This window comes from Hippocampus comes, unplaced genomic scaffold, assembly GCF_001891065.2.
Source record: "Hippocampus comes isolate QL1 unplaced genomic scaffold, H_comes_QL1_v1.1 scaffold223, whole genome shotgun sequence".
Lineage (NCBI taxonomy): Eukaryota > Metazoa > Chordata > Actinopteri > Syngnathiformes > Syngnathidae > Hippocampus > Hippocampus comes.
The window spans coordinates 603,493-615,535 of record NW_017804808.1 but is presented as its reverse complement, the minus strand read 5'-3'; the positions used below and the strand labels follow the sequence as shown (position 1 = coordinate 615,535).

Below are 12,043 nucleotides of genomic sequence, written 5' to 3'. Positions count from 1 at the left end.
ATATATATATATATATCTATATATATATAGATATATCTATATATATATAGATAGATAGATATAGATATATATATATATATATATATATATATATACAGAATTTTCTGATTTAACACAAACAAAAATGATTTGAAGTTGATTCACTGTCAGCTGTCATTCCACTGTGTGTTACTTATTTTTAAGTTTTTGCCATATTATCATTTCAGTATCTGCATCAATGTACAATCTGTACGTATTGGCCCAAAATATTTAAATCTTTTTGTTTTGTGACAACACTATAACGTTCTGTACAATATTGTAAACAAAAATAAATTCAAGTCCTTGTTTGGATAGTTGCACACACAACACTGCTAATCACCAAAAGAACACCATATCTATAATGATGCATGTTGGTGGCAGTAGCTTTGGAGCTGTTTTCTTCAGCTGGAAATGGGACACTCCCAAAAAACAATCAGTGTTAGTGCAAAACCTTTAGGCTTGTGCTAGATCAAAACAAACAAACACACAAAAAAAAAAAAATCATGAAAATGCCCAGATAAAAGAGAGTGTGTACACTTGTGCAACTATACCGTCTCTCTCTCTTCTCGATAAATGATGTATTTTTATTCCGCTTCACTAAAATGTGTTTTTTTTTTTTTTTTTCAGTTTAGTTGCACAGCAATGGGAAAATTTGAATTATTTCTCTTGGTCTATTATCTACTATCTATTATCTAACTATTTATTATCTATCTTCTATTTTATATATTTACTATAATCCGGCATTTGATCAAAGCTGTCTTCACGTTTCCGATGGACTGTACATACATACATACATACACACATACATACATACATACATACATACATACATACATACATACATACATACATACATACATACATACATACATACATACATACAGTACATACAGATTTTCAGGAACTGTAGTAAACGAATCGACCAAAAGATGGCAGAAGATCCATCAAGAAGATCAAAAAGGCTATTTTGTACGTCGTCGTCAACTGACAATGTAAAATACTGCACATATAAATTACTTTCGATTTTTTGTTTTATATGTTCTGAGGTCTAATTGTCGATTTCATTTATCAAACCAAGATGGGATAAAATCTTGCGCAAGATAACGTTTTGTATGTCGTTTTGTCCTCACACTAGCATCATTTTTAATCAGAGGAAAAAAAATATATTTTCAACTGTAGGTGCCTTGTAAACTAACACTGATTTAGAACGCAGTAATGATACTTTTTTGTTTTTTTGGCAATTTTGGGCATAGTAGCGCCTGGCCGCACGTCAACTCGATTCTCCCAGGAGAGAGTCCCAGTGGTGAAGAGGCTCGTGACGTCACGTAAACACCATACAAGCGTTTTGGGTGCGGAGACGCTTACTTTTCGCATCCGAGGGAGTATTTTGAAATCGCCTCTTTGATCGCCCCATCCTTTATTCTCATGTGTTTCAGAGAAACAGCAATCGGACTTTTTTTTCATAGAGGGAGGACAACACCATTGGCATTAAAAGACGGACTCATGAGGCTGGACATGAACGATATTCTTTCATAGAGAAGGTAATTTTATTTCTTTATAACTGGATTTGTTTTTCAACTCATTCCCAAATGGCACAGTGCTACTCAAGTTTGTAATTTTTTTTTGTCTTAGTTCCAAATTTTTGGAAAGCTGTTTGTTGTGATGTCTCCATCAATCAGTCAGTGATTGTTTTTCACTGAAAAATAAAACATCTCTGCGAAACACCAACATATGATCGGGCATATTCCGCCCACATTCGGATCTTATGGCTGCATTTGTAGAATATTAAAAACATAGTTTTGTCTGTAATGTTTGGGCACAATTTTGTCGTTTTACGGCTGTCCTATACCTTAAATGCAAGGATGGCGGCACTTTTGCTTCTTCTAAAGTGCAGTCATTTTTGCCTTTTCCTTCCTTCTTCTTCTTCTTTTTTGTTTTTTATTTATTTATTTAATATAAACATTAAGCAGCTACTTAAAACTGTCATATAAACTACTGCACATCACCTTTTAATTAAATTTTGCCAGAACAGTTGTCAGAAATCCAAATTTAACGACACAATTAACCAGACCTGTCCGTTTTTTATTCCCGCCCAAAAAGTCTAGAATTTGTCATCGAAAAGAATATGCTTTGGCTAGCGTTTTATCAGATTAAATATTCCCTCGCTCTTGTGTACAAGACGTAAAAGCTAAGGAATAAATAGTCGTGCTAATATATGTAATTGTGGTTATCAGAGTGATCAGCATTTGTTCACACTGCTGTGTAAGCTTTGTTTTGGTCGTCATGGCCAACCTTGTTGCATAAGAAAAAGAGTGGTGTCCCCAGCCCCAGGTGGAGTGCTCAAATATGTTCTTGTTACCTAAGTCACTTGGGTAACAAGAACATGGCCCAAGTGTGATGGTTCAGCACTATACATGTATGTTGTAATTTAAATCTGCTCGACCCCTAATTTGAATGTGCAGGCCCTCAATACTTAGGACACATTGTTTGGTTGGCTTTGTACATTAAGTGGAAGACGACGATGGCCAGAAGAGTTTCTGCTTCAAAAACGAAAACCGATTGCAGTCATTTAAGCATTTTACTGCTAAATAAACGTACCTGTATGTGGAAAGCCTACTGTATACACAAGTTATCATTTGTAGGGAAAGTTATTTGTTGTCACAGCTCGTTACGGATGAGGACCCAAATACAAAGAGGCAGTAAGTGGTCAAAAACAATTTAATCTTCAAACAACAAAAAGGTAAACAAGCTACTCAGAAGTGTCAAAATATAAACGCAACAGAAACTGCAAAGAAACACAAGGGGAAACCACTTGACTCAGCTAGAAATGATTCGAGACGACAGAGACCACTAATTCGACCTCCAACAACGAACCGACAAGAGCAACCCAAAACCAGGAAACTTAAATACAAGCAAGTGATAAGACAATGAGAAACACCTGGCCAAGACTCAGGTCGCTAAATTATACAGACTTTAAAATGTGATGATTTCAGTACAAAAGAGACATGTATTGCTTTGAAGATATTGTTAGCTTCGAGTCAAAACTGTAACAAGCTGAGGTGGGGCGGGGGGGAAAAACAACTAAGGAACGACTTATCACGGAGAGCATGTCAATACAGAACTTATGAATCGCTTGAAAATATACTGGAGTTTCGAGGTGCAATGATTAATCGACAAATTGAAATGTATCACTAACTATTTTTCATAGTCGAATCATTTGGATAACCTTTTTTTTTTTTTTTTTCAAATTGTCCAAATGCTCAGAATTTCAGCTTCTTGATTGTAAATGTTATTTGATTTCTGCAGTCCTCCATGAACGAGCACTGATTATTTTTGGGTTCAATCAAACTAAAACTGTGCTTTTATTTTGGAAAATCATTATCAACGTTTTTGCCTATTTTTTGACACGTTAGAGACCAAAAGAGTAATTGAATCATAATTATGTCACTTTGAATCAATGCCATGTTTTTGAATAAAGGCATGGAAATGAAAACATGTTTTAAAAAAATCTGATTTGATTTATCAACTAAATCATCAATAGATTAATCGATTATCAAAATAATCATAAATTGCACCCCTACTCAACGTTGCTGCTAAATCTGCTCAATATTGGTTGTTCATTTTTCATTGCTGATGAACTCATTCGTTGTCGAAAATAATTACAGCGCTTCTGTGAAATGAGGTGGAACGGAAATAGAATCATCTGAAGTTACTCTCAGTCAGCGATTCTCAACTGGTGTGTCAGGACCCAAAAGTGGGTTGCGGACAGTTCGTGAAAAATTACACGGATTCTTATTTTGATCCTTAAGCTCCTCTATGGAACACATAAGAAGTGGCCGCGCCTCACATTTTAGCCACTTGTTTACTTTGTAAACAAAAACAGTACAGCTCAGCTTCTGGCCGGAGAATGTCATGGCGAGCAATACATCAAACTTCTTTGAAACGGTTTTTGAAATTATAATGTACTTTACCACAATTTTCAGAGGCTATTTAAATAAAACATCTTCTCTATTGCTTTCACTACAAATGCGGGTCATGATTTTGGGAGGAAAGGTAAATGCAGGTCATTGGGTGACAAAATTTGAGAACAAATGCTCTCAATACGTGAATGTCATACTGTGTATTTTAGTAGCTTGAAAATTGACTTGAATTTAGAGTTATTGATAAACATGTTTTATTCTTCCAAAGATGTTAGTGGATTATTTTAGATTTACTTGACTTTAGGCCCCCTCGTCACTTCATCACCGTTATTTTCTAAATAGTTTTTCCAAATGGAACACCAGTTCCTCATCTGAGTTGTGAGGGTTCCGCTGTAGAGAGACTGAACCACTAGTGCCAAAGTGCCTTGAGTTAGTCCAAAAAGTTGCACCTGCCAAAATAACACAGCACAGAGATACGCGTGTACAATACATAAAACACAGTTTGACACACTTCACTGCAAAAAAATGGTTTGTGGAATTTGCTCAATTTTATTTCATCAAATGGTCATGCAGAATGAAATCATCTGTATCCAGATTTTTTAAGCAGATGTATATTCGACTTAAAACCTATCTGGATCGAGATGATTTTATTTCGCCCGAACACCTGATGAAATAAAAATGAGTACGTTCAACCAAAATTTTATTAAGTGTAGATAAGTGATGATTTATTTTGTATATGTTTAAAACATGTTATCGCAATTTGGAAATATGTTGTGTATGTAAAGTACCGCTAGTGTGGTAATTGTAACAGTTCAGGAATGTAAGTTAAAAAGGATCACTTTGAGAAAAAAAAAAAACATCTGTAAAAAATCAAGAATTCAAAATAAATGTCTCAGTCGGAAACTCATGTGTTATGTCATGTAAAGTAGGGACATCTGAAGATTAGAAATTATTTTTATCACCTTTTACTTAATAGAGCTGAATCATACAGCCAATATAGGAGCTGACACATTTTCATCAAGTGCTCTCTGCGTACAAGTGAAGTTCTTCATAAATTCCTTTTCATATCAGTCTGATTTGTTGTCGTTGAGTGAAATGATCCACCGTGACAAGGCTGTATTTTCCCAGTGAAAGTCATTATTGGGCTGCATGAGACAACTAGCTGGATGTGGAGCCTGAAAGACTAAACAGAGCACAGGATGGACACATGCACACAATATACACATGCACATGCTGCACACACACGCGCGCATACACACACACGCGCACGCACGCACGCATGCACGCACACACACACACACACACACACACACATACACACACAGATATACACACACACACTTGCAGGGACAGCTGTGGGCTATGAGTCACTCAGTCAGTGGTAGCAGATGCTTTTGACTAAACACTGAAATTACATTTATACACGTTATACTGTACTGTACTTTCCCATTGCATACATTGCGATCACATAGTATGTTCTCACATTTAATAATTATTAATTAAATCTTCAAATAAAGTATTACTCCAAAGCTATAACCCGCTAGGATCTGGTTAGTCATATTCGGGTATAGAAAATGGTGGTCCAGTGGTTAGCGCGTCGACCTCACAGTGCAGAGGTCGTGGGTTCGAGCGCGTCGACATCACAGTGCAGAGGTCGTGGGTTCGATCCCGGCTCCGGCCTTCCTGTGTGGAGTTTGCATGCTCTCCCCGGGCCTGCGTGGGTTTTCTGCAGGTACTCCGGTTTCCTCACACATTCCGAAAACATGCATGGCAGGCTGATTAAACACTCTAATTTGTCCACAGATGTGAGTGTGAGTGCGGATCATTGTTCGTCTCTGTGTGCGCTGCGATTGGCTGGCAACCGGTTCAGGGTGTCCCTCGCCTACTGTCCGAAGACAGCTGGGATGGGCTCCACGACCCTTGTGAGGATAAAGTAGATCAGAAAATGGATGGATGGATAGATGGAGAATGAATAGGGAGTCTTTCCGGCTGTTGTTTTTTTAAAAGTGCAGCGTGTCGAATTTAGTGCCACCTCGTGGTGAAGAACTAGAACGCAATGACCGGAGCTTGAAAGTGCATATCATTTGAAGCACGTGCACTGTACAGTGCGTCACAGGGACCACCACTCAGAAGCCTACCACCAATTTCTCTTCTGTCGAGGTCCAAACAAAATGTCATCCCAAATGACTTCAAGGCTTCCCTCAAGTGGCAGAGTAAATGCATTGCATTTGTTACACATGTTGCAGTCATGATGTTCAGGAAACAACGTTCGCTCAATTTATCTTCTTCGCATGTCCGCAGCAGAAAGATGGTGGTGAAGCACGGCAGCCTGCTGTCGGGGAGGCACACACTACGTCATATAATTAGCGATTACGTAATCTCCAATTACATTTAAAAAATACATTGATATGTTACAATTTTTTTGGGCACATTAATAAAATTAAGAGTGACTTTTCAAAATCACGAACATCGAAAAAGCACCATTTTTTTTTATGCACCGTCCTTTTAAACTTCTTCACATTTCCAAGATTTTATTTGTGTACTTTTTAAGTGATTCACACTATTAGCTTGGCAGATGTCAGCGGAGATATAGCGGCAAAGTGAATTCGGAGTTACAACAACAAAATATATTGGCAGTGTTGCAAGCTATAGCGGAAAAAGCATGGAGAATCCAGAAGTACACTTTGAAGCGTCCGTCAATAGGCCATATGCTCACGGAGTTTACCAAAATCCCAATTCCCAAGATCTTTTCTAATGCTTCTCCTTGTCTCCACCTCAACAAAAGTAATGCCAGGCCTTTTCGTTATAATGGTGACCTAGCCATATTGCCAAGCTGTAGCTATCTTACGACCAAACAAACGGGAAAGGTCACTGGTCTCTTCCTGTTCAGACACTTAAGCAACCAGCGACCAGCCCGCCATCTTCTCTGTGGCCTGCCCCTTGCAGTAAATGCAGCACACTGTCTTAAAGTCCCATTGCTCGCCAGTCAGCTCACCAGCCTCGCTAAAACCTTTTTTTTTCCCTGAAGGCCTAACCTCAGCTGTTGTTTTCCCTGGCACGACCAGTGAGCCTGAACAGGAAAGTTAAAGTATCAATTTTCTCCTATTCTAATCCCACAGTAACTGTACATTGATGTCCTATTCCCTCTGAAGATGCAAAAAGTGAAAAGCCAAACATGTTGAAATTAATCACATTTTCATGTTGGAGTCCTGTGCGTAGTCGTAGTGTGCGATTGTATACCGACGCAAGCATGGGCTGGGTTTATATGCTCCCAGTGCGTACAGAAATACTGAAACGGTTTACTCATATTCAGATACTTCCATGCATCCATTGCGTTGGAATGAGTATTTACCAATGAATCGACTGCTACTGTGAATCAATATTCTCCCCAAAATAACAAGAAGTGTATGAATGAAAACATGGCAAGGGTGAAGGACGTATTAATTATGTTCTTATTAAAAAAATGCTAAATCTGAGGCAGTGTCAGACAATGGTGGTCTTTAAGATCATTAAACACCTCAAGGAATGTTCATGGTATTTTTTCTTTGCTATGTTCCTGTTTGCTAGTCTGATGGTCAGTTGTTGGCAAACGAGGGATGTGAATATTGGGGATATTCCGCTATAGTTTTGGCAAAGCTTCTGCAGCACAGGATGTACCTGCTATGTTCGTGCCTGCAAATGATTTGACAAATGAATGAATACTTTATTGTCATTACACGTTCGTGCAACGAGACATCACTAAACAGGCACGCTCTGCACAAAAAACATGAAGAACAATGACGAACATGGGATACAGTGCAAAGGGCCTGTCGGTACTCGCTGTGTACAGCGCCCCGAGATCTTAGTTCAGAAAGGGAACCACTACGGATGGAGAGGGAAAAAAAAAAACACGCTCTAACTATCCTTTTCTGAGGATAATTTAAGTCCAGGAGAAAAAAATACCCCAGCACGTAAACAAGCATATGACAGTTAGAACAAGTCACAAGACATAACATGTAATGAGGGGGCAGACGGATGGAAGGGGGGGGTGGTGGGGGGTGGCGACGCGGCCCGTCCGACCAGCTGCTCAGTCCATGCGAGCGCTCCGCAGATCAGTTCACTTCGCGGGAGAAAAAAACAGGAACAATAAAGGCGGTGATACAAGGGTGTGTATGCGCGTGTGATTGTCTGGTTGTGTGTGCGTGTCAGGCCGCAGCTGCTTCGTCAAGGTCTTCTCACGAAGACAGTCCTGGCTTATCAGTCTATGGCCGAGAAGGAGGGGGTGATGGTCGGGCACTAGCTTCCATGCGTACTTTCTTCCAGGGGAGAGGTCCAGATAGATGTTTTGGGAATGGCTGCCAACAATTTCAGACAGCCTTGAGTCCGTGGCCTGTGTCTCTTCACTGCCGTCGATCAGCCAAAGCCGCAATTTCTTTTTTGAGCGCAGATTCCAATTTCTCCAAGTTGTTGTCCATCTTGCAATGACGCTCCAAAACCGCATCCATTTTGCGGTTGAGCTCAGTCACCGCATGGGTCTGAGTGTTGGACATCCGCGGCATGCCATTCATAAAGCTTCTTTACTTCCAATATAGCCGCTCCCGTCGGTTGAATTTTGCGATCGATCAGGAAACTGCTAACACCAAACAGCAGCACACCTGCTATCAGAAGGCCGATAATGTAGATGTCTTCCACATCCTCAACGGACAATATTGACAGGCACACCATTCTCCACTTCCTCCAGGGATCTAGGGTGTATCCGGCAGCAAATGTCCCCGAGGGGCAAGTAGCCGCCCTACTGCCTGCTCTTCTCGTCGAGAAAATTTTGTCGATGGCATCGAGAGACCAACCAACCAATTCCATGGTTTGTTTTTAGGATGAAAATACAGCAGGAGGCTAGGATAGTCAGACAAGGACAGCACATAGACTGAGTGGCGAGCAGGGAAGAGTGAGGGGGTGGGGGGAGCAGAGCAAAAAGCGTCCGCCTTCGTCAAGAGCCAAGCAGGAACTACATGAGTTCCTTGGGCACTGGGGTTTCTTAAAAATCTATTGTGATTGATAAGATGGGACCCGAGAGGGCAGGTTATTTTTTTCACAGACCATTTGAATCATGTGCTTCTTTCAGGTTGTACACCTTTTCTCAGGTGTGAAAGTCGTATATTCAGGAGTCTTACTGACTTAGATTAATTGTGTTTTTGACAAAATGGAGCTTTAACTAATAATCTGCCAGAGCTATGGGCGACAGCGTTCTACTTGCTCATTAGCCCCCCCACCCCCCTTTTCCCATAATTTCCTATTGGGAAAATCTGACTCGATATTACAAAATATTGGAGCTTGAACAACTTCTACATGGTTTCATGCTATATTTTGAGCTGTCAGTATTCACATTCACTTAAATTAATACATTCAAGTTGGCTATATTTGTTCTGGTTCCGGACCAGTCCAGAACAGGAGCGGATCCCACAAACGCAGACAAGGAGAAGAGAGAGTTAAAAAAAAATAGGGGGGGTGGGGGGGGGGGGTTTACAAAATAAGGTCACAAGACTGACAAAGTACAACATAAAATGCTGGTAACAAAATAACCAGGAAACGAATGAGTCCAACCAAAATCACTTACAAACAACAAGGGAAATCAATCACACAAAATCACTTGTCACAAAAAGACAAGGAAAAGCCAATCAACAAGAAAACCCAAAACAACACGAGGATACACGGCAAACAAAAACAAGGCAAAAGAGGAACAAACAAGAAATACAAACCCAGACTCTGACTGTGATCAAGAACGACAAAGGTCAAGAAAATAAATGCTTGGACATGAGACATGAGCAAGTCAATTATCCAACAACAGGTGATGACTTGACAGTCTCTTCTAACAGGTGACAGAAAATGACATGACGAGGAACAGGTGCGGAATGGGAGGATGAGCCCTCCACTGCCACCTGCTGGTGACAGCACAACAAAGAACCGCGACAATATTGAAGCTTTTAGATGACTACTGTATTTGTAAAGCTACAATTGCAACAGGTTCCAAGACTGTAGTGGAGGTACAGAGGGACTCGTTCTGCTACTCGAGGCCCTAAAGCAGGGAAGCTTCCACTACACACCTACTCCAGGAGTGGTTTTCTCTGCAGAGCCACCTTATGGTTTCCTTGCAATGTGGTGTGTACACACACAGCTGACTTTTGGCGATAGGCAGACTACATCCTGGTCTGGTCGCCAGCCTATTACAGGGCACATGACCCACAACAGTTCACATTCACCTTCACTCCAAAAGACAATTTGGAGCCATCAGTTCACAAAAGACGTATGTTTTGGAATATGGGAGGAAGCAGGAGTATGCAAGCTATAATGCAAACTCCACACAGGAAGGCCAGAGACAAGACTCATACCTTCAACCACAGAACTTCGGGGCACGAACCACTATCCACCTTCCTACCCCATGGCACAACACATTACATAAAATAAGGTTGAAATGATTGTTGAAAATTGAAATGATAAAACTAACCATTTTATATTTGATTACGGTTTGCTGTTAATCCTTTTCAAGATATGCAATGCATGAGGGACAAAAGAAAATTGCAAAGAGCCACTTGAAAGGGGGAGTTTGCTGGTTTCAAATGGCTAGCACATTTTTAAGGTTGCCTCCCTGCTCTTAATGTTGCCATGCCCCTCAAAACGTCCACTGACCCGAGTATACAGCAGTTCATGAAAACTAACGAAGTCACTAAAACTAAAATTGAAAAAACATTTTGTTTACAAACTTAAAACATTATTCAGTTTATGGAAGACCATTCACCAGAGTTTCAGCTATTTCTGTCAATTTTTAGTCAATTTATGGCTTTTCCAAGATGTGTTCCAAATGTCCACCATTCCGTTGCAAGCAAACCTGTACTCGTCTGACAAAGTTGTCAATCACTTTTACACACTCCTCTTTCGGGATGGCTCTTATTTTTGCTGTGATGGCAGTTTTCAGTTCCTCAATTGTTTGTGGATTTCCCTGGTATACATTGTCTTTGAGGAAACCCCACAGAACCCCTCACTGCAGCAATGTTTTCTTCTGTCCTTGCACTCTTTTTCCTGCCTGAATAAGTTCCCCCTGTGGCTTTAGAACATAAGTTCACTACAGTCCCATGCTCTCTGAACTTCGTAACCCAACTAACAATCGTTGATTTTGGTGGAAAGTTGCGACAATGGAAACGTTTTCGAAACTGAATCTGTACACTCTGGTATGATTTTGTCGCAAAATAGATCTCCAGGGAGAATATCTTCTGCTGATTTGTCCAAGACATTTTTGGGGCAACTATAGCTGAAAACGATCATCCATAGGTTCACCTTTCACGTCCTGCAACAGAAAAGACATTCGTTAAAAAATGGATTTTTTATCGAATAAAATTCCTTGCCTGAGCTTTCGGGAGACTTTCATTTGTCTCTTTATCTCCGCCTGTCTTCTCATCCCTGTTAAATATTTTTTCATAGTGGCACTTGAGGATCTGCTACACTTCTATCTCCACTTGATACTCATACTGTGCTGTGTGCAAAGCGCGCATGCTCAGTGCAAACAAAACACAGAGCGAATGCTCCCTGCGCACACTCTGCCAATGAGAGCGCCACTGCCCCCTAATGTAGTGGAGGTGCAATTGCACTTTATTCGAGGACAGTAAAAAAGTGCATGTTCCCCGAGGTCAAACGCGCCCCCCTCACCGCAGCCTCGTGTATGTATGACCCCCCCACACACTCCCCCCGCCATTTTCCACCACAGAGCTGTGCCGCGGCCCAGAGGGCTGTTTTAATCGATAGAATAAGGATTGATGATCATGTGTTGAATTAATTAATAATGATTCAGAGGCTTTAATGCATGCAGTTATATTCATGAAATACGATGGCATCCACCACACATATCAGCAGAGCGCAAACGCTGTCTGCCCGCACCTTGATCAAATCTACCATTGATCGCACAACCTGCATCACAACTTAGATCTGCTCAGAGCTGGTTTGTGGTCTAGTCTACTTTCAGTCATAAAATTATCAGGTGCGCCGGGTCCGCCAGAATGCCCAGCATGACGCAGCATGGTCTGTCAAATACCCAACAACACAAAGCTAAACTTTCTGCAGGCTGAAAATCAAGGCAC

At 40.6% G+C, this 12,043-nt stretch overlaps 1 protein-coding gene across 3 annotated transcripts in view; it reads left to right on the top strand.

The window, feature by feature from the left end:
- The first annotated feature begins 1,318 nt into the window (after positions 1 to 1,318).
- megf10 (multiple EGF-like-domains 10) overlaps positions 1,319 to 12,043 on the top strand; it is an 81,960-nt gene continuing 71,235 nt past the window's right edge. For all 3 annotated transcript variants that reach the window (XM_019862997.1, XM_019862990.1, XM_019862981.1), the window contains exon 1: positions 1,319 to 1,559. The gene's annotated coding sequence lies outside the window, so the exon portion shown is untranslated. The remainder of the gene's footprint in view (positions 1,560 to 12,043) is intronic.